The following is a 22,575-nucleotide window of genomic DNA, read 5'->3' as shown; positions in this document are numbered from 1 at the left end:
ACTTTCACACGAGAAAATTCGGATCGTCTGAAAAGTAGGTCATTGTCTGAATAGGTTAATGAGACTTATGTTTCGGTATGTAACGCTCAACATGTCAACAGTCCCATCTCGAAGATTGATAGTCGTAGGGAAAGTGGTATGTATGAAAGTCTTTCGCTGAAGTGATTTTTTACCAAGGTAGGTGCAGACTGGTGTCATGAAGATGCGTTTATGTTGATTATATTGTCACATTGATTAACGTCTGGTTGTTAGGATTACAGAAGATTAAAGCGCTGGAATGGATTTGACACCTTTAACATAGGCTATGTAATTTCACCAGTTAGCTGGTGAATTACCTCCCTTTAGTCTATTGCTCCCGGTGTCCTCAAGGGGGGTCCTGCTGGAACCTCTGAGGAGATAGATATGTGCCATAGCGCTTTTCAGAACTGTATAATTGATACACACGGTGCTAATCTGTCTGGTAACATTTCAAAACCGACCGCTCACGCGGCCTCGTCCACATTCAGAGAGCTTTCAAGAGTTGATAACAAACTTAAGTCAGTATATCAACACGGATCAAGACTTTGATGACTATAGACATTTAGTTAATATTTTAGATTTGTGACCCAATCGTATTACATTAGAAATCTTTACTGTTTTTCGTTGTAAGTTGCTTTTGTTTCAGTATATAACTAAATATTATAGATTCCTTTGTGTTATATTTTGCTGGTTTAAAAGGAATTTACAAGCCTTTTATCTCAGTAATTTCATAACCGAAATACAATGTTCAGCTAAATCCAAATGCATACATAATGAAATGAAGTGTGTATATTGTGTTACACGTAACCACCTACACGAGAAATATTGAAAAACGTTACTCTCGACCATCAAAGTGGGGAGTTTTTACATGTGCTAATGAGGCCTGTTTGCTGGTCCTTTTTCACCTGCAACGACGAAATTGCGGGGGATATAGAAACGAGTTCTGTGCGTCCGTCCACAATAACCTGCCCTCAGCATATTTCCTGAACTATTCTTGATAACTTAACCAGACTTGGTACACATGTCAAGCATGATCCCTAGATGTGCTGTTTGTGGTTTTTTGGGTGGGATGGGGGTTAGACTCACATATGAATTCTATTTTTTGCGGTTTCCATGGAAACATGACTTAGGCTGTGAATATTAGGATGTCACTTTTTTTGGAGCAGATCTCCTAAACTATACATGCTAACTTTATCAAATTTGTTACAGATATCAAGCACGATCCCTAGATGTACCTTTTAGGAATTAGGCCTAGATATGAATTTTATTTTATGTGGTTTCCATGGAAACATGCCGTAGAGTGTGGCTTTGAGGGTGTTATCTTGAAGGGAGCAGATCTCTCAAATTGTAACTTTATTAAACTTGGGACACACGTTCTCCATGTCCCCCATGATCCCTAGGTGTGCCTTTTCGGGGTTACACCAGTGTGTGAATTTTGTTTTCGTGTGGGATTACATTACAACAAGTTTGAATTTGACTGAAATTGGTGGTTGTGCTCTTTTCCGGAGCAGAACTTTAAAACTGCTCACTATTCACAGAATACCAATTCTGGCAAATTCATACACAAATTCAATATGCAAGTAGTCACACCTCCAAACAGCAGGCAAACTGAAACAATCGTTTCTTTCTAATGCATGTCTGATTTTCATTAGAGATTAGAGATTTTCAGATCGCGGCTTACCTGCCACGTATTTCAGATTTGGGCAGAATTATTCCTCTGCCATCATGTATTCTGATTCCTTAGACATGTAGGAAACCACGAAGCTGTTGATAAGGCCATGAGCCAGTCACTTCTGGCACGGAAACGACACGAGACCAACACGTTTCAGTAACTTAAGTAGAACGCAGTCTGGTAAATGCATGCCGCCCTGGGAAGTCTCCATGCTATGCCACGTCTCTCTTACAATGACTGACGAGCTAAGGTCGCGGGTATTCCCGTGTTGGCAACCATATGAAAGCCGATCGCTTCACAACACTACAACACGCAAAGAAAAGAAGTGGCGGACATAAGACTTTTCGGGTAGGCCATTCATTCCTTACCAGTCATTGTCGTAACAAAACAGTCCGTCTAGTTTTTCTATTTGTTTTACTGGGCGTTCGAAGAATTTCCGCTAAACCCTTGATATAATGACAGAGAATGCGGGACGTTAGCGGCGACATTCATGGCACCAGATGTGATGAAATGAAGATGTTCTCCTTATTTAATTACTGTGGTCGTTCAGTTTCATGTATTGTGTACACAATTTCGTGACAAGAGCGACCTGGTATGACATATCAAGTGTTGGAATAGTTGGTGTTATCAAGTGTTGGAATAGTTGGTGTTTGCTTGTGTGCGCGTGCGTGTGTGCGAGCGACTTAAGAGATTCTTATCGAATAGAGTGAACGAACATCGTCATGTAATCATTTTGTTCACATGTTTACTCAAGATTAAGCATTGTTTACTTAAACCATTCATCCCCCATTGTCTTTCATTCACAGACTAATTACAATCACTTGTAACAACATGTTGCGAACGTACGTCGTATGTTATCTGCTCCTCATCAGCGGTCTGGACGTCCGTGGCACAGGTAAGTGGACCCCCACACGCACCTGTCATGTTCATTTAGGAAGCAGCTTCCTCCACACGACAATGTTTGCCTGTACTGACGGTACTTCAGCTTCTCTCAGACACAAAATCAGGGAGTAAATGTGGGTGCGGAATGTGTATTCTCAGATTTGACAATGGCTGCAACTGGTGTTCTCAGCCGAACGCCTCTATTTGCTTTATATTTTAATATCTGCCATGTGAGTGAATGATACTGAAGTCGTACAAGCATCTTAATGAACATGATCTTCAAGGTCAGATTTCTATCTGTCTGTCTGTCTGTCATGGTTATCAAAGAGGTCAAGGTCAGATGGGCAAACTTGGTGGAACATGGGTTAACCGTCTTCCTTTTGTCAGTCTGACGATAAACTATAAAAAAGCAAGTGCCATGCGTAATTATTGTTCCATTCTTAAACTAATGTGAGCATGTTGAACATAGACAATGTAAACTAAGAACTAGAATGTTCTTGCATGTTTGTAGCTGAAATTTGGGATAGATGTTGCCAGTTTTGTCCTCTGGAAAATGTCAACGACTGGCTTGAGGGTTTTGGTGAACATTGCTCCTGATTAATAAAAGCACCATTGCTGAGGTCATCCTACAGACGTCAGGGCCGAAGTTTCCCATGAATGCATGGTTGAATCGGCATGTGGTTTACTGAGAGACGAACGATTAAACAATAATGCCGGCCTGTCATTTGAACCTCTCAATCTGAATGGCGATGCAGTCTATTTTACCATTAAGGGACCGCCGGTATTTAAGGCGATAAACTGCTGTGAAGCGTGTCAGTCTACTCTCGCTCTACTGATATCACTGTCGTCAGTATCGACGCCAAGGTCGATGACAAGTTTTTCGATTTCATCCTCTCGGGCAATTTCTTGATGCCAGTAACGATCCTCATTTCCATGACTTGTCTGCAACATTCTGACCATTCCTTCTGGCCAAAAGGTGACAATCGTTCTTCGCAAGCATTCTGTACAGAAGCCATTTTGATATCTAAATTCTGGGACCCAATCCATTTTTTTAAAATTCACCCACATCAATTCTTTGGCATTGAAATCGGTGTGATAAAGAGGTAATCGGAGAACAGTATGCCCATGGGTTTTCAGAATTTCATCGACAGGGTATGAAATGCGGGGACGTTATTTCACAAGTGCACGCAATTCAGCAATCAACATTGAATGGATGATACCCGTATACAGCCAACTGCTCCCTCCTCATCAGTTTGCCAACATTTTCACGTCCATTAGGACCTGTCTGTCTGATCGAGTTTTCCGCCATTTGAAACTGATTTTTCTGAAACATTTACGCATCGTTTCTTTACACTCTGTATATCCCAAATGATCAATAGCCATTTTCATAACGCTTATCAGTGTTGGCATTGTCTTGGTTACTGTGTAACAGTGTTGAATATACTGGAAAATTGCGCATTTTTGAAAATCATCAAATTAAATTTTCCCTCCTCACATTCCCCGGTCTTGTGAACTTACTGGTGCCCATTGCGGAAACGAATTTGCGTTCGTCATTTATTTTGTGCAAGGTACTGACAGATATACCAGTAGCATCACTGGCCTATTTTACTTGTCACTTGTCATACGGGTCCAAACAACATATGGTATGGTTGACTGCACCAACAACTACCTTTGTAATGCCTTTGTAATAAAATGGAATGACCCAAGAAAAACTTCGGCTTCACATCTGTAAACTTTAACGATCTGTTGTCAGCAAGTATACAAAGTAACATATTGCAAGCACTTGACACAATCTGTAAATGTTTAACAAAATGTTTTATCATATTGTCTTACCATTGCACTTATAGTGCTTTTAACATTGACACTTCAAGCACTTTAAACACTAGCCACATGGATTCTCATTATGACTTATATAAATTCACCATTAAAGGTCAGTTGGGTAGAGGTGGTCAGCAACGTCCAGGAATTGAAGAGTGTTTTTTCTGGCCTGCCTTAAGTTGGTCCCACAATCGGACAAGTCGTGATTTCTTTTTTTTTTGCGATAGGATCGCTTCCTTCCCTGGATGGCAGGGCTGAGGTCGATTTGGCGCATCTTGGAAGATTCAAACATGTCAGTCAGTTCAACAAAGCGGTAGATAATTTAGATGATGGTGTTGCAGAGTCTTCCAGATTATTATTTGTTCGAGGCCCAACTTTTCGGTGGTTATTCCATAGAGAAATGAGGAATCTTGCATCATCAACCCAACCTGTCACGATGTAATCATTAAATCTTTGGACGTTGTCTACCTCTGGCGTACTATCCATGACGTCGAGCCAGACATCTTGCACACCACCTTCTGGTAACAGTGCCAGGGATGATGCTCTCCTGACCCAGAGTCTGACAGCTGGACAGCAAGCCCCAGGTTTTGTACTTTCTTCCAGATGGCTTGACTGAAGTGAAAGTAGCATCCTCTTACTTTGGGTACAGGAAACTCCCGATAGATCGAATGGCGGCTTGCTCAAAGTCGATCTAAGGTTCTTGTGTCAGGTTCTTGTGGGCCATGGTTGTGAGGACTGGATTTCTTGACGTGGCTTCCAAACGTACGGCTAGACACATGTTAGATGATCCTGCGCACTGAACGCATTTGTGACAAGAGAGGCGGTACAACGAATTGGGCGAGTCATCTTGGCTGCTACAGGTAGCTTGACGATTATGCACGTGCAATACATGCTAACCGTGACATGAAATCAAACATGGGCAAATAGTTCATTCTCAGGCAAGGGAGATAGCATACATCATGTTATCATGTATATGGACAATAATTGTGCAACCAAAGCAGATTCTCTTTTACAAAGTAGCCTTGCTACTGGACTCTCAACGGCAACTTTAAAGCGCATTAAGGCAGAAGGTGGTAGGAGTGCGAGTGGACCTACATTTATCAGTCCCACCAAGTTGCGCAAACCCAAAACTTACAGTGACAAACTTGATGATTTCGACCGGTGTGCAGTCAGTCAATTTGTACAAAGTGTATATGGCGTAAAAAACAACTACCCACACTGGATACGATGTCTGATATGGCAAAGTACCAGTTGAACTACAAGGGGTCTAAGGAAAGTGTTCGAAAAATTCTCAAAGACATGGGGTTTAGGTGGCGAAAAACGCAGTCAAACCGTAAACTTTTAATAGAACGTAAAGACATTGTTTCCAAGCGTTTGCAATACTTGCGTGCAATAAACAAATACAGAGAAGAAAATCGAACACTCATCTTTATCGATGAAACATGGTTGCATGTACACCACATTGTCGCAAAGTGTTGGCAACTTGAGGGTGAAGTTGTAATAAATGCGGTTCAACCTCCGTCTGGCACCGGACCTCGGCTTATTGTGGTTCATGCAGCTGGCGAAAACGGTTTTCTTCCAAATGCTTTGATTGTTTTTGATTCCAAACTAAAATCAGCAGACTATCATGACGAGATGAACTTTGATAATTTTTCCAAATGGTTCCAGGAAAAGTTTATCCCAAACCTTCCACTGCACACTGTCATCGTTATGGATAATGCACCATATCATAGCAAGTAAGTGGACAAATGTCCGACAACCGCCAACAGAAAAGATGACATAAAAGCGTGGCTACAAAGGCACAATATCTCATTTGATGAGAACATGCTTAAAGCCGAACTATTGTTTCTTGCAAAATCCAACAAATCGGGCCCTGTCTACAGAGTTGAAGCAACATGGTCATGATGTACTACGTCTCCCTCCATACCACGCAGAACTAAACCCGATTGAGTTAATTTGGGCAAATGTGAAAAATCATGTCGCTTCACAAAACTTGCAGTTCACAAAAAGTTCCTTAAGAGTTGCCATAAATGAAAGGATGTCTGCCATCGGTGCAAAAGAATGGTCGGAATGTTGTAAACATGTTAAAACAATTGAAGATGGTTACTGGCTACGCGAAATCGCAGTAGAAAGGGAAATTGACAGACTAGTGATTGACTCAGGACTTGCAAGTGATTCAGACACCGAGACTGATTCAGAGAGTGATAATTAAAGCATAAATCAGTAAGTCAGCCTAATTTTCCAGCATTGTTGTGTCTTGTATAATAATTGACACATACTATATCAGGTTTTTACTGTTCCCATACTTTGTCATAAAAAAGAGTAATCTTTGGTGAGTTGTCTGTATTTTATATTTTTTTTAGTCACTGATAAATCTACTGAGTCTGGTACGGAGTAATCCCCAAACCGACAAATTTGTGTACAAAGATATTTCTCACTGACACTGTCAAAAGGTATTTTCAGTTTTCTGTAGACCTGTGAAGGTCCCGGGGTAGAACAGGCCTTCAGCAACCCATGCTTGCCATAAAAGGTGACTGTACTTGTCGTAAGAGGCGACTAGCGGGATCGAGTGGTCAGGCTCGCTGACTTGGTTGACACATGTCATCGGTTCCCAATTGCACGGATCGATGCTCATGTTGTTGATCACTGGATTGTCTGGTCCTGACTCGATTATTTACAGACCGCCACCATATAGCTGGAATATTGTTGGGTACGGCGTAAAACTAAATTCACTCACTCACTCACACAATTTTGGTGACCATAATACAAATATGACAGAAATTTGGAAATACTGTTTGATTACTAACCATTTCTCTGGAATCGGTTATATACATTTCCAAGACATGTATTCCCGATCGATATTAAATAGTTAAATGAAACACAATTAACTATATGTAGTTATTATCTGTTTAATATTTAGCAGACGAAAAGTCAGCTTACCCATTAAAACAACACGGCACATTCCTTCGAATGATAAGACTGCAATTTCAGGCATAAGATACTGATATTCCACGCTAACCTCTAGTTAAGACGAAGACAAATAGATGATTGGGGCATTGACAAGCATTTTATATATTCAACAATTTTGTTAAAAAAAACCCCAGGAAAATGTCATGTGCTTCGTGAAATGGATCGGTGGTTCTAAACATATTTGCTCAGTATATTGTGTTGATTCATTTCGTTGGGATTGTACCTGTTCCCAAATCGAGTGTGCTATAACAATTCATGCGTGAAACGCACTTCTCGATATTTATCAGACAACCTGTTTCCCTCTTGTTTCAAGTGGATCGTTCTGTGGGGCGTTTGCAAAGTATGCAAATTGGGGTAATTTGTCAGGTCGTGGATCATCTTATATGTGTTTACCAGTAGTGACTCTAACCTGGCACGCTTTCACAACATACTTCCAGTGGTGACTCTAACCTGACACGCTTTCACAACACACTTCCAATGGATAAAGTGTTCCTTTGTAGAATTGTTGTTGTGAAGGAGGCCTTGAAACAGTACCTTGTTATGACATCTTCTGTTTTAATTGGTGGTGAAATGAAAGCCAAACTCTTTTGGGCCATGCGCTTAAAACGGTAACGGATGCAAACCTGATCTCGTCACTATATGGCTGGAATAATGCTGACTCAGCTCAACTCAACTCAGCATGAAACAGTACCTGTTGTGTACCTTGCCTAGAGGTAACATGTTCCGCTCCAATCAGTCCTGTCATGATAGGAAGAGTGATATGCTGGAGCCTGTAACATCGAAGTCTTATGCACTAGTTTCATGTTTTTTTTACGAGATTGGGCAGATTTTGAGTTTCAGTAGAGCATGAGATTAAGCTGACCCAAGCTCTCCAATATCTTTCTCAGCGGTTGTAGTGCATTACGTTAATTTAACTTCAAAGTAATTTACTTTAATATCATTCGTTCATGTTTCATTATCTAAGACTTTAGCATTCTAAGTCTTAGGTGTTTAGCTGACTTCAAGCTCTCGAATTAGCGGGCTAATCCATTTGTACAAATGGTATATGCCTGTTGTAGTTGTTTTTATTGATCCCTCAATTGTTGTATGACTAGTGGGAGTATGACTAATGGGACATGACCTAAACACAGCATACCATTCACTATGTATACCCAACGTCAGAACCATTAAGGTTACTATAGTATTATGGTTTTTATAAGGATACAATGGTGAAATCGCTGTGAAGAGAACAATTCTCTGGGTTTTTTTCAAGCATCAAGTGTTACTCTGTGCCTTCTGGACTTTCTACCAAGTCCCGAATACCAGTCTGAAATACGAATTCTAAAATGAAGAAAACGTTTATTCAAGAGGGCAAGAAGAAGAGTTTCTGGGGCGACCCGTGTTGCTGGGGCCTCGCTGTTGCGGGCGGATCTGAAGCAGGAGCGATACTGGGGCCAGTTGGAATTTGGAGCCGGGCTAGTAGCTGCTGCAGCACAGTCTACAGGTACACCTGATCGACGTGACTCCAGTGTAGAGGCACAGTCTACAGGTACACCTGATAGACGTGACTCCAGTGTAGAGGCACAGTCTACAGGTACACCTGATAGACGTGACTCCAGTGTAGAGGCACAGTCTACAGGTACACCTGATCGACGTGACTCCAGTGTAGAGGCACAGTCTACAGGTACACCTGATCGACGTGACTCCAGTGTAGAGGCACAGTCTACAGGTACACCTGATCGACGTGACTCCAGTGTAGAGGCACAGTCTACAGGTACACCTGATAGACGTGACTCCAGTGTAGAGGCACAGTCTACAGGTACACCTGATCGACGTGACTCCAGTGTAGAGGCACAGTCTACAGGTACACCTGATCGACATGACTCCAGTGTAGAGGCACAGTCTACAGGTACACCTGATCGACGTGACTCCGGTGTAGAGGCACAGTCTACAGGTACACCTGATCGACGTGACTCCAGTGTAGAGGCACAGTCTACAGGTACACCTGATCGACATGACTCCAGTGTAGAGGCACAGTCTACAGGTACACCTGATCGACGTGACTCCGGTGTAGAGGCACAGTCTACAGGTACACCTGATCGACGTGACTCCAGTGTAGAGGCACAGTCTACAGGTACACCTGATCGACGTGACTCCGGTGGAGTAGTCAGCATATGGTCAGACATGTCTGTTATAAACAAGAGAAGTGGTTAGGAACACAGTATTGGCGCTGGTGCTGATACCTTTCTATTTCAGTCTAAAGAACCATTTTAGTTGTGACAAAATTAACGAAAAACCTAGGAAGGATATTTGCAGGATCTACAGTAAATTATTCTTTATTTCCTGATCTCCATTTCTTGGTCGATCTCCAGTCTATTGTTACGTAACTCTGTGTATCCCGAATGTCCACAGCTTGTCACAGTCACACGTCTTGATTATGGCTCGTGCATTGTTATTGAAGCCAGCAACATTGCTGAAAGCAAGCAGTCGACATTTTCCAAGGACGTTCCGTCTTTTCTAGGTCTGGGATGTTTGGGGAAATGGAATCGAGTTCGTTTTACTGTTAATCATTAGCTTGCATTATAAATACATAGTATTACACTCATTTAATCTTTTCAATAGAGAATGTGTTCTGCTTTGAAGAAACGTAAAGGATGTGTCTCATGAAATTGGAATAAAATAGAAACTAAAGACAAAATTCATTGTAATCTTAAACCTTTTAAGGAACTAACTCAATTAGCAATGAACACCGCTACACAATGTAATGAACGGCTTTATGTTTTACGGTGTGTTTTATTGCAAGATGTTTCTGCCTTGTAGTTCTACTACTTCCGCAATACATGTGGTGCTACAGAGTCGGCATTTGGTTCTTTCATTTGCATGAAGCTGAAATGAGCCCAAACACTCAACTTAGCCCGCGAGTCAACCATTTTGTTCTTGGGTAGAGTTACATGCTCTTTTCATCATAGAGTTCTCTCCCTTTCCGGGTATTCGATTCCTTGAACCAAGACTCCAGCTGTACCCGAACCGGATTCGAGTAAACGAGTATCCGTCCCAGCCTTAGTCCTCTCTTAGGTAGATTAGGTCGTTAGAATCGTATAGTACGACCAGCTTCTAGAAACTGCAACCTAACAAAAGCCTTCGGAATGACGCAGTCCATCCAGGAAATGAACTTAAGCAAATTCTTCACAGCGGAACTCTCCTGACTGGAATGGTAACCAAGAAGGGAGTACATTTACAAAACCTAAGGGAGGTCACTCTTGATATCCGAGCTTTCACGGACCAGCTGAAAAGCTTTAAATTTTACGACAGCACCATCTGTTGCCATTATCAGACATAATCTGTGGCAAGCCGTTTTCACACTTATTAAGCAATTACAAATATCTTCGATTGTTTTAAAGAAATGTGTAATTTAAAGAGATATTTAAATGTTAGATATCAAGAACATATTTGGTGATATCTCTAAATGTGTCACAGATATCTGTAAAATAAGACGATCATAGTGTAAATGTATTAGAAATTAATTCAAGCTATCCCTAATTCAATTCAAGATATCCTGGATTCAATTCTAGATACCTTGAAATGACATATCCACATATTCACAGATGCATTACAGATATCTTCAACTGAATTAGAGATACCCTAAAATGAATTAAAGATATCTTGAATGGTAACAATTTCAAGATATCTTTAAATACTGCCGGCTACAAATCGGTAAATACTTCCGGTTCGGAAAATGGCGGGCGATCTCGCAGTAGCGGTCAAGATATAATCCTGCACTGCTTTTTGTTATACGTTGAAAAGCATTAAATTTTTCCGGTTTCATTGTACACTGAATAAAAAGCACAGTGCAACAGTATATCTGAATGTCACATGAATCCAAATTAATTGTTTATCGTGAATGTAAGTTTGTTTGGAGCTATTTAAAAAACAGAAATCGAAATTTGGGAAATATTTGTGAGCAATGCGTGCAGAAAACCCCCCGAAACGAAGTACATCTATAGAAATTTGGCGCATAACAGGTGAATATATCAGCTCGCTACATATTTGGATCAGGTTGGGCGTAGTAAATAGTAGTAAAGCATTAATCGTATCAATCGTACGTGGTTTGAGCTTTGTCTCAAGGGATTCTATTTCCCATACGGGCGTGATGTTTGAAGCCAAAATGTTTTAAGATTACACGTACTTACGAATTAAGCAATAAGCGCAACTGAAACAAAAATACAGTGTTCATTCAACCTTGATTGTTCAAATAATGTTTTCAACCGTTGTATTCCAGCAGTTGCATGTGTAGGAAGCCGTAGACAACTTTTCTAGCTGATGCAAGGAGTCAGATACAGCAGCAACCGGAAAGAAACAGACAAGAAACTGAGGATGTCAACCATTTGCAGGTCGCAAATAAACATCAGTGTGGCCCAAAATCATCCTTATTCTCGTAAATACTATTCCTCGCAAATTTCAAAGCATGAATTTGATCTCTAATAGCGTTAATCTGTTAATACCTGTGTTCACCGAGGTTTCAAAAACTGTTATTTCAAGTGCCACAGTTTTATACCGATTAAACATGCACAACCAACACCCTTTTCAGTTGTTCAAACAGATTAACAACTTGCAAGTGTATAATCTGAAGTAAATTAAGCTTTTTATCAATGGACGATGTTTTGTCGGTGAACATCAGCTCAAAGTTAAATAAAGACGATGACATCCACACACGTGTTTTCCTATGTCTGCAACTTCGAAACAAATGATAGTATCAGCCACTAAGGCTGTCGGGATTGGTAAAGGTTATGCAAGGGTGATGTACATACCTTTCTGTGCACACAAATACACCCGAGTACCTATATGTACATACAACCACACCCAAGTACCTATCTGTACACACAAATACACCCCGTGTACCTATCTGTACATACAAATACACCCAACTACCTATCTGTACACACAAATACACCCCAAGTACCTATCTATGCACACAAATACACCCTCAGTACCTATCTGTAAACACAAATACACCCAAGTACCTATCTGTACACACAAATACACCCGAGTATCTATATGTACATTCAACCACACCCAAGTACCTATCTGTAAACAGAAATACACCCCAAGCACCTGTCAGTACATACAAATACACCCACAGTACCTATCTGTACACATAAATACACCCAAGTACCTATCTGTATACACAAATACGCCCCACCTGTATGCAGAAATACTCTCCATGTGCCTTTCAGTAATCACAATTCTACCCTACTTACCTTTCTGTACGCACAAATAAAATCACGTGCGACTTTGTGTGCACAAATGCACCCTCGTTCCTTTCTATACACAGAAATACGCCCACGTTCCACGTATACACAATTTCACCCTGACACGTGAAGGTCCCTTGGTAGAATAGGCCTTCAGCAACCCATGCTTACTCTAAAGGGCGACTGTGCTTGTCGTAAGAGGCGACGAACAGGATCGGGTGGCCAGGCTCGCTGACTTGGTTGACACATGTCATCGGTTCCCAATTGCACAGATCGATGCTCTTGTTATTGATCACTGGATTGTCTGGTCCAGACTCGATTATTTACAGACCGCCGCCATATAGCTGGAATATTGCTGAGTGCGGCGTAAAACTAAACTCACTCACTAACTCACAATTTCACTCCACGTACTATTCTGAACGGACATATCTGTTTGTAGAAACAATTACAACACCCGTAAAGCTCCGTTTACGCAGATACACCCCTCGTGCCGCCCTGTGTACACATATACACCCCTTTCTGTGTACATATTACACCCCATGTATCGTTCTGTATGCACAAATACATCAGTATACAAAAATACACGCGAGGTAACAGAGGCAAGAGCGCCTCTTATATATACAAGGAAATACATGCCACAGCGTTGTGGTTGTGAGTTTTAATACTTCTAGAACTCAAAGATGAAACGTTATTGACATGCTGAATGTATCATTTATTTATGTCAAATGGCAAACAGAGTGACTTCCATATTGACGTTTTTTCCCATCAGAACGATCCGAAACCAACAATGTACTTCTCGCAAAAAAATTAAACAACAAGTATTTCAGTATGATATCTTGATGAAGCTCGGCAGCGATTATTGCCGACTTCTTACGGAAGTGTAAATATTCCAGGCACATGTACATATAACTTTTAATCTGGTTACACTGATAACATCAGCAGAACACAACCTTCCTCAGAAACAACGCGCGATGTGTGTGGCATGAATGTGCTCCACAATTTACACATGCAGACTGATCGGTTAAACCCTACCTGTAATCATACCTCTGGTACAAAAAGCGGGTCCCAACAACATTTTAAAAGATAATAATGGTTGTTGTTAATGATTTTGTTTAGATCAACCCCGTTACTCATTTAGCCTCTCCTGCAAGGTCACCTGATCTTAATCTCTCTGAACCTACTTCGTACATTACTGGAAGTCGTGTTTACAGTCTCCATGTTCATCCCCAGACTCTAGCTGAACTTAACCTTGCATATAGAATGGCATAACTTTCCACAACAGCAACTTTAAAGGTTCATTTGGTCAATGCCAAGACGCGTAGAAGATTGCATTCGTGCTCATGATGGCCATACGCTGCCTCACTGTCCAAAACTGACTTGAACTTTATTGTTTAACATTTGCTCTTTCAGTGCAACGTATTTGCACAACTGTTTCACGTCTACATGCTTGTGATGACTTGTAAGTCTGTTATGGCTCAATTCCATTTCATTTCATTGTGTTAATCGCACCTTTCTATTGCAATGAGACTAAACATTGTTTTATTTAACAGTGTGTGACAAGTATATATAATTCCAGCCAGTCGACCTATTAGACGTCCGTTGTTATCATCACCAGAGGCAGCACGACGGGGATAGAGTCGATTTTGCCATCACCGGAACTTGAGGTCATGGGAATGACGTCAGTGGTCGAAGAAAGTGGATTTCAAATGGCCGAACGGAATGACTGTATAGTGCGGTTTCATCGATGGTGTAGGGGTGCTTTTCTCGTGACGCTGGGACAACCAGAAACAATCTGAGAGGTAAACGTACATCATAGACAGGGAGGTTGTATCACATTTCCATCCTCTGAACACAAGGCCACTCTTCATGGCCGAGAATGCGAGATCATGTAGGTTTGCTTTTACGACCAGACTTGGAAGCAACTCTATCATTCCCCCCCACACACACACACACACACGCACACGCACGCACGCACGCTCACACACACACACACACACACACACACACACACACACACCAGTAGTTCGAAACTCGATCGACTTGAACCTGTTTAGGTCATGATGGATTGCAGACAATGCCCGAGGTATCTCCAAAAAAGTGTGATACATGGGATCAGATTTTCCATCAAGAATGGAACACAACGCTTCGCCGTCAAATTCAACGTCTGCTACAGTAGATGAAGAGGATGATCGGGAATTCTATTGCGGTTGGCGGAGGTTATAACAGATACTGACCCCGTGCTGTGCTATTGGTACTCATGTGATGCCAATCAATCAATCAATCAATCAATCAATCAGTCAGCTATAGTAGGGGCGTACAGTACATTTCAAATTACAATTTTCTTATCAGCATGGCTTGATAATTTAAGGAAACATTTTGAAAAGCTATTTCATTGGAACTATGCAACAGACATGAAAGAATAGAAACTGATGGATGATTAAACAATGTCATTGAGAAAATGGTCCAATGACCACAAAGCCCGCAGCCTACATTATCAGTTGTCCGACTTTCATTTTGTGGAAGTCGCGGTGGCTGAGCGGCGTGGGTTCGAATCCCGGATGAGTGAGTGAGTGTGTTTAGTTCCTCCAAGCTTGGAGATTTGAAGTTAAGCAGTGGGGAAGAGTTAATTGGTTAAGATGCTGATGGCAAGTGAGTCCATTGGAGTGGAAGAAACGTCCAACTAAGCGCAGCAGTTTATGATCCTCAATATCGAGGGAATGCCCACCAAGAAGTGTTCTTGTTTGTTCGTCCAGTTCCATGGAGTCCAGTATGACATATGCGTCTACCCCAAACGTGTCCAGGATGGAGAGCAACAATGTCTCTCGGTTGTCACGAATACGCTGGTCAGGGCATTCATGCAACAGATGATGAGGCAGGCACTTATAGGCTGCTGAACACAGCTGGCACTTGCCTGGTCTAACTGGTGTAGCAATCATATTCACAACCCCTTTGAGTGCACGCTGTAGAAGAGGGATCTTCCGTCCCAAAGTCCAGAGCTTGGAAGGTCTGTAAGAGTGGTGCAGATTATGGAACAAGGAGAGTTCTGCATCGCTTGAGATCCTCTGCACAAGCAGCGTTGTTTCAAGCTCAATAACTTTGCTTTTCACAATTGTTTTCCACTTCTGGTTGACGGGAAATGTCGTTATTGGCATATTCAGGGCAGTCATAGAGCGTCAAAAGCCCGAGGACTTCTGGAATGTAACCAAGGAAGGGTTTATGACTAAACATGAAGAATCTGTGTAGTCTGAAGCGTAGGAGAGTTTACTGTACAATTCATTATTCTTTCTAGCAAGCCCATCTTCCTGATGACGATCAAAGAAGAGATGAGTAGGATTCCATTCATGGACCAAGCAACGTCAGTCCTTACTCGCACTGGTAAACCTCGAATCAGCTTCAGGTAAAATCTGTGTGCATGTTGTAGCTGGATATTGTGTTTATGGTAGAGGTTGTACAGAGTCAGATCTGCTGGAGAACAATAGATTTATACACAGTAGCGGAGAGAAAAAAATAAAATGCTCCAAAACTCGTTGTGCTAAAATAAGTTGCCTTGAGTGTTCTGTAGATTTGCAGTGTGGTGTCGGATGTCTTGTTGACCTTGATTCCCAAATGCGTGTAGCTGTTGTCTTCCTTGACTTCCTGAGCAGCAAGAGACCATATGCGCTCTGAGCGTTCGTGTGACTTAACTTTCTCACTGAATACAACAGTACTTTTCTTGGCGCTGAACTTGAATCTTCAGTTGCAGCTGTATGTGTAGCAGATATCCACGAGAGCCTGCAGATCACTCCTAGTTACTGATAGGAGTGTAAGGTCTTCAGTCTGTGTTGGAGCACAATGGGGAATATCATGCCCATATCCCGAATCTTTGAGCTGAATGAGCAGATCGTTGATGAGGACTGTGTAGAGCCATGAGATAGCACACCTCCTTGTGGAATGCATTGTCTGATGCAGAACCAACTGCTGAGATATCCTTGATGTAAAACACAGCCTTCCATTCCACTATACATGGATGAGATCGTCTGTAGATATGGATCCTTGATACCCAACTTCCATAGCTTGTAGAATAAGCCCCAGTGCCACACACAATCAAAGGCTTTCTCTGCATCAAGGAAGCAAGCAAACAATTTATTGCCTCCTTTGAACAGAGTTATAACTAAACAACGTTTGAGAAGTTTGGGCACAAATTTCAGTTCAATGAAAGAGTTGAAGAGTCTGACTGGACAGCAGACTAGCGTATCACCACCGTAGAGGATGTGTTCGTTGCAGACGTGGTCAATACCTGGAGCTTTTCCGCGTTGGAGAGCTGTCATTGCCGTTGATATTTCTCTGTATGAAATGCTTGGGATGTGCACTGGTTTACCTGTTACCTGTAGACTCAACAAGGTTATAGTTGTTGGTGTCAAACCTATTATCGGAGAGTGGAGAGTAGAGATTTGCAAAGTATTTTCCTCATCCAAGGGCTACGTCTTTTGCATTTTCACATTTTTGTCCATCACCAAACTCCAATTCTGACAGTGTTCCAAATGAACAGGATTTTTTCTTTGAATAAATCAGGCGCCAGAAGGATGTTTGATCAATTTCTGCGGCAGTGTCGACCTCCTGAGACATTTTCCTGTGATGTTCCTCAACTGTCGCTTGAGGTCCTTGTAGTGAACATAACTGCTATGTTCCTCTCCTCGAGGTTTGCCATCAAATTACCCACAGTGCACGAGCACGTCTCATCTGCTTTAGTTCTTTGCTCCAGTACGCCTTCAGGTGTTTTTTTGAAGCAATGCGTTGGAATGTAAAGCTTGGAGGTAGTAACCAGGCGTGTGGTAAGATCGTTATAGAATGCCTCTACGTCAGAGTTTGATAGTGAGGAAGTCGTCTGTTTGGAAGTCACGTGACAAATGGTTTTTGTAACCTTCTCTTATGGTCTCTTCATCCAGTTTCTTATAGTTTAGTCCAATTCCGTATGGTATGGGTTCAACTCACCGAGCTGTGCAGGGAGGAACCAATTAATACAAACATGAATTAATCTCTTTCCGCAGAATTTCATGTTTCACTGGATTCATCCGATATTTTACAAGCACAGCACCACCTACATCTATATCATGGCCATCAACATCAGTTCGACCAGGCACATCAGGAAATAAGTGAGAGAACACATAAATCAAATCTGACATCTGAACTTTCTGCTCAGTGGATAAATGTGATAATTCCTCATCAAGGTGAGCTAACACATCAGAATTTCTCAACTTTGGTGAAACATTATCACTAAGATCATCAAACTTCACATTGCTAACACAATCATCAATGTTGTCAACATTTTCACAATTGTCTTTAGTACAATCAGTAACTGGGGAGAGTGTGGCAATACAATTGACATGTTTGGTTTCTAACCTGTCATGGTATTTCTTTATCATGTCGACATGACGCAATCTCTTTTGTTTATGACGACAAGGCGTCAAGACGACATAGTCTGTGTCGCTAACCTTTTTGTCAACAATATATGGACCTTGATATCTTGCTCTCAGTGGTTGACCAGGAATGGGAAGCAAAACCAACACTTTCTCACCAAAGTAAAATGTCTCTCTTTTGACTTTCTGTCATAGTTTAGCTTCATTTTTTCTTGTGACACTTTCAAGTTTTCTTCAAGCCAATTCTCTTGCTTTTGATAGCCTGTCCCTAAATGTAGACAAATAGTCTAAGAGATGGGTGTTACAAAATTCAGCAACATCTTGTCTCAAACTGCTCCAAAAGAAATGTGCCAAAAGTTTCTCACAAGTTTTCTTTACACCCAGATCACCTGCCATGGGACTTTCATGTGGCAATGAAAGTACATGTTTTCGAAATAATTTCGAAAGAAAGGCTTAGCATTTGGGGAACCTGTAGTCTGATTTTTAAACTGGAGTTTGTAACATGCAGAAATCAAATGACCTGGTTTCTTACAATATGCACATACAGGAACAGATCAGTAGTCTTAGGCATAGACTGAAAAGTATGTTACTGCTTGCCACTAGAATTTGAACCTGTTCTAACACCACTGTAACCTGCATGTCTTGAAATCTTACCCGGGAAAAAAACCCTTTTGGACAGAACACTTTACATTACCCGGAGACCTAAAAGAACTCTTGTGAGTCAAACAATAATCATTTGCCAACGTTGCTGCCTTATGTAAGCCATCAACCTTTTGTTCATCCAAATAAGTCTTAAGGTCTGCATGAACACTCTGCTTGAAACCTTCCGTCAACACTCACTGTCTCAAACCATCAAAATTTGTGACTTCCTTAGACCCACACCACCTATCAAACTATGTTTCCTTTTCTCTAGCAAACTCTAAAGAGGTCTCATTGTCCCTTTTGTGAACATTTCTAAACTTCTGACGATAAGCCTCAGGTACTAACTCATAAACATTCAAAATTGTTTTCTTGACAAGATCATATTCTGAGCTTTGTTGTACTGACAAAGCTGAATAAGCATCCTGAGCTTTACCCTTCAAGACAGTTTGCAGTAACATAGTCCATGACTCCCTAGGTCACTTGACATTTTCGGCAACTTTCTCAAAATATAGAAAATATTTGTCTATTTCTTTCTCATTAAAAGGGGGTACAAGCCGAGCGTGCCTTGCTATGTCAAATGAGGGAGAATATGAGGGTTGAGAAGGGTTTTCAAGTTTTTTTTCAGAGCAATTTCTCTGTCACCTTGCAGTATTTTCAATTCTAATTCCTTTCTATTTCTGTCTCTTTCCATTTCTTTCTCTATTTCCTTCTCCATCTCAAACATTTTCATTTCCATCTCTTTTTCCATTTCCAACCGTTCAGTTCTATTTTTTTCAACAGGTCTGAACATTCCTCTGGCACTATTTCCAAAAGATCATCTTCAAAAACTCTCTCATCAATATAGTGATTAAACACCAATTTTCAAAATCTGAAATTTCTCATTGCCGGTTTGGCATCAAGTTTGAGATGTGAAGAAATTTGCAACAAATCTGATTTCCTCAAATGACTAATTGTCTCAGAGTCAGGGTACAATGCAAACTTCTCAAGTTCAAACACCATTTTACTGGTTCAACAATTAACTTGTTGCAAAATTGAAGACATTTGAAATAAATTTCACAAATGGTCTCAAATGTCAAATGAATTCTATCCTGGACGAGCCCCCAATTTTGTTACGGTTAAGAATTTTGCCGTGACAAAAGGTGTAAGAAATCCATTGTGAACCAGCAAAACAGAACAAGACAAATCTAAAACATTCAAATATTGTATTATTAAGCAAAGAGAGTTAGGTATACAAAGTCACAGGTCAATTTCACAATACCGATTTCAAATACAGTTATGCAGAATGTAACACAGCGAGCAGTCTGGCAGCGGTTTTGTAGATGAAGCGTTGGCGGTGACTGTTGATGGTACTCCAGTGAATGTGTCCGCGTCCATGTCCCCAACACGGCAACTAGCATTTATATATACTGTCATAGTTTCAAGAACCTTCGAGCACTTACGACTATCGCCACTAACGTGGAGAGCTCTAGAACAGTCTCACGGAAGTCAACCAATAGAAGAAAGCCACGGGCAGATAACTCCAAAGTACGCTTGAATAAAGTACGCTTAAATAATTCTCTGTAGGAAAAGTAACCCATAATAACTAACACTAAAACCTTAAATATTGTAACTCAATTACAACAACCGCAGTAATAATTAATAACAAATCAAATCACGGAAAATACACTCTCGTAACAGTAGTGTATACCACTGACATTACAAGTAACAAAGTAATGTAAATATCTAAATAAATAGTGTATTCCACTGACATTGCAAGTAACAAATTAATGTAAACATCTAAATAAATAGTGTATACTATGACATTATAAGTAACAAAGTGATATAAACACCGTCGTGGTAGTGATACTATGTCATATCTTATTCTTTGAACAGTATACTAGATAAAACACCGAAAACAACGTTGACGTCAGATTCACAATCCCATTTGTCGATTGATTTATCATCTTATGTTTATATTCATATCACTTCTATCTGGAGATATAGATAGATACTAGTATATTGCCAGGAACTGACGCTGACATCACTATCGTCAAAATAAAAAAAAAATCAGGGGAAACACACTTTCCAAGACACTAAACATTTTTGACTGAATTTACCAAACAGTCGCCTACTACAGTATTGTTATCCAGCACAACGAGTTTTGCGGGGAGTATTGTTTGGACTCCGTCCGCGCAAATTAGTCTTTCCGAGAGCAGAACTTGAAAACCGTTCAATGTTTCTTCACCAAACTTGACACATAGATAGGTCTGGTGGTGAACCGGTGCCTTTTGGTGGTTTTAGCTTTTGTACAAAATACCTTTTTCGCATTCCCATGGCAACAAGTTTTACTTTGACTGCAACTGGTGGTAGTCTTCCTTCTTGGTGCAGAACTTTCAAACCTTTCAATACTTTCCTTCCACTTTGTAGGTGTTCATGAACCTAGCGACTTCAACCAATAGTACCTCTCTATTTCCAGTATGAACATGACTGGTGTACATCAAAACATGGAAGCACTCGTGCAGTCTGCTGATACAATCACACAGACACACGAATAGTTTATATATGTATGGTTTCATTAGATCAGTGTGAAGAACAATGTTTCATTTGACATAGTGATACTAGTTGAGACATTCATGAAAAGTATTGCACCACTGCGGGGGATATGGATGACTGTGTCAAGCCTGTTTGTGACATTCAACGTGCACATTTTCCCGTCAACCTGTCATATCAAGAAATACATCAAACGTTGTCAGGTCCTTTATAAAATTATTTCGCTAACACCATTACAACAGCAACCAATCACAATCAAGCTTACACAGGAGGCAACATTACCCATGCGAAATAGTCAAGTTTCGTGTTCAAACCATTTATGTTAACTGTATAATCTTGTTGAACCTGGTAACTGGATAATATTGAAAAAGGTAAATGAACACCGATCGGTTCTTCTGTTCAGTCAGAATGAGGCGGATGTCTGCGTTCCTAAGTCTTTTACGTGTAAACATTATTTCACTTCCAGGCTGTTACACGTCACATGCTTAGTTGTCGACAGTTGATATCTTGTGAGTTTCCAGTGCACGTTTTGTCAAACATAAGACAACAAGGATTGAACAGTCTCATTGTAAATGAAATTATGACAAAAATCCCAACATTTAATTAATTCTTCACTGACTAATCACGTGATCAAAAGAGGTCCGGGTACTGACTCGGGTACCCGGGTAGGTCTACTCCCATTTGTGAGAACTCACAGTTGTGAGACATCGAAGTAGCCAATTAACTATTTAGGGAAAACATACCATACCCCCTACCTGATAAAATGGATTAACCTTAGCTACTTAGGCGTTAGCGATGTAACTCAACCTTGTCAACAGAACAGAACACACATTTTATTCTAAAAAAATCACATACAGTGACACAGAGTGATACATATTAAAATATTAGGGTGTTCAGAGAAATACCGGGATATAAAAGATCACAAACAGATATACAAAACTTTTTACATCCTTCAATTACGCAACAAGGTTCTGTTTCAATGGGCAACCAGAGGTTTGAAGATCTAAATTTAGTTAACCAGAGCCTATAGTAATTAAGTAATTGTAACAAATGAGGTTATAAAAAAAGCAAATGATATGCCACCTCTGACACTTGATAACAATGGAAAATTGAAAACAGCATTTGAAGAATACAAAAATCTACAAAACATTATAAAAATGTACTCTATTAGCCATTCCAGCATGGCATTATAGTCCAGTTTGATTTAATTCTTAAGCTTACGGATATACTGTTGGGTATCTACCCTAATTCACCGTAATTCATAAAATCTGATTGTAATAACTATGTTAGCTACAATTAATATGAATATATTTATCAACCTTTTCCTGCTCTTTTTGATCACTATTATATAGCAGGCTTTCAACAAGAACTTATGTCAGACTGACCCCTCCATATCTTTGATAATCTATTTCATTATCTC

The 22,575-nt window shown here is 40.6% G+C and overlaps 1 pseudogene; it reads left to right on the top strand.

Moving 5' to 3' along the window:
* The first annotated feature begins 11,988 nt into the window (after window positions 1–11,988).
* Window positions 11,989–12,718, top strand: LOC137262098 (uncharacterized; annotated as a pseudogene).
* Window positions 12,719–22,575: the final 9,857 nt, after the last annotated feature.

The sequence above is a fragment of the Haliotis asinina genome, chromosome 14 (genome assembly GCF_037392515.1).
Source record: "Haliotis asinina isolate JCU_RB_2024 chromosome 14, JCU_Hal_asi_v2, whole genome shotgun sequence".
Taxonomy (NCBI): Eukaryota; Metazoa; Mollusca; class Gastropoda; order Lepetellida; family Haliotidae; genus Haliotis; species Haliotis asinina.
Note: the sequence above shows the minus strand (reverse complement) of the source record. Positions and strands in the feature narration are given on the sequence as shown.